Genomic DNA, 2,109 nt, shown 5'->3' with positions numbered 1-2,109 from the left:
AGATGTCACTGGCTAGGCAGCATTTATTGCCCATCTCTAATTGCCCAAAGGCAATTAATAGTCAACCAAATTGCTGTGGGTCTAGAGTCACATGTAGGCCGGACCAGGTAAGGATGGCAGTTTCCTTCCCTAAAGGACAGTAGTGAACCAGATGGGTTTTTCCAACAATCGACGATGGATTCACGGTCATCATTAGATTCTTAATTCCAGATATTTATTGAATTCAAATTCTACCACCTGCTGTGGTGGGATTTGAAGCTGGGTTCCCAGAACATTATCTGTGTCTCTGGATTAACAGTCCAGCGATTAATAGCACTAGGCCATCGCCTCCCTCTTGGAGCCAGACATCGTCTTCAAGCCAGTTAAAATAAACAATGTGGGACAATTGGAAATGAAGCTACTGGAGCACCAAAGGACATAAGATGGGTCAGATCAGTATTGTCTCACACACCAGTTTTACTGGGTTTTGGTCCTGGTAGGCTGCTCAGTATTGAGTGTGTAAATCTGTACGTGAGTGTGTGTACGTATGTAAAACAGTGAGAACGTGCATGCTTCCTCAAGGGCCCTGCTTTCTTGTGCTGTTTGGGGAGGGTTCAAACTAGAATGGGAGGGGTGTGGAAACCTGAGCAGAGAGACAGTAGACAGAAAGGTAGAGGAGCAAACATGGAAGGCAGAAAAAAACAAGGGAGAAAAACAAACGGAGCCAAAGTGCAAAATAAAGCCAAGGTGGCAAGTTTAAGGTTAAAAAAATGAGTCTACAGGCTTTGTATCTATTGCACGGAGCATTCACAATAACAGTGATAAATTAGCAATGAAAATCGATATAAATGGTAATAATATAGTTGTGATGGACTGTTAACCCAGAGACCCAAATAATATTCTGGGAACCTGGGTTTGAATCCCACTGCGGCAGATGGTGGAATTTGAATTCAATAAAATATCTGGAATTAAGAATCAAATGATGACCGTGAATCCAGTGTCGATTGTCATGAAAAACCCACCTGGGTCACTAATGTCCTTTAGGGAAGGAAACTGCCATCCTTACCTGGTCTGGCCTACATGTGACTCCAGACCCACAGCAATGTGGTTGACACTTAACTGCCCTCTGGGCAATTAGGGATGGGCAATAAATGCTGCCTGGCCAGCAACGCCCTCATCCCGTGAATGAATAAAGAAAGAAAACAAAATCATACAGACCTTGTAGCAATGACCCAAGATAAGAACTGAACATCCAGGGTGTTAATTATATAAGAAGCACAGACAAACAGGAAAGGAAGTGGGGTAGCCATGTTAGTAAAGGAGTTTCCAATGCAACAGCTAAGGATATTGGCTCAGAAAATCATGATATGGAATATTTATAGGCGGAGTTGGGAAACACCAAGATGTGGAAAGTGCTGCTGGGGTTTGCTTTCAGTCCCCAAACAGTAGCGGAGATGTAAGGGAAGGCATCAAACAAGAGATTAGAGAGGTATGCAATTAGGGAATCATTGAAATGATGGGTAGAATGTGACATAGAACATAGAACATAGAACATTACAGCGCAGTACAGGCCCTTCAGCCCTCGATGTTGCGCCGACCTGTGAAACCAATCTGAAGCCCATCTAACCTAAACTATTCCATTATCATCCATATGTTTATCCAATGACCATTTAAATGCCCTTAAAGTGGGCGAGTCTACTATTTTTGCAGGCAGGGCATTCCACGCCCTTACTACTCTCTGAGTAAAGAACCCAGCTCTGACATCTGTCCTATATCTATCACCCCTCAACTTAAAGCTATGTCCCCTCGTGCTAGCCATCACCATCCGAGGAAAAAGGCTCCCACTGTCCACCCTATCTAATCCTCTGATCATCTTGTACGTCTCTATCAAGTCACCTCTTAACCTTCTTCTCTCTAACGAAAACAGCCTCAAGTCCCTCAGCCTTTCCTCATAAGACCTTCCCTCCATACCAGGCAACATCCTGGTAAATCTCCTCTGCACCCTTTCCAATGCTTCCACATCCTTCCTATAATGCGGTGACCAGAACTGTACGCAATACTCCAAGTGCGGCCGCACCAGAGCTTTGTACAGCTGCAACATGACCTCATGGCTCCGAAACTCAATCCCTC

This window comes from Rhincodon typus, chromosome 2 (assembly GCF_021869965.1).
Source record: "Rhincodon typus isolate 14 chromosome 2, sRhiTyp1.1, whole genome shotgun sequence".
NCBI classification, from domain to species: domain Eukaryota; kingdom Metazoa; phylum Chordata; class Chondrichthyes; order Orectolobiformes; family Rhincodontidae; genus Rhincodon; species Rhincodon typus.
Note: the sequence above shows the minus strand (reverse complement) of the source record.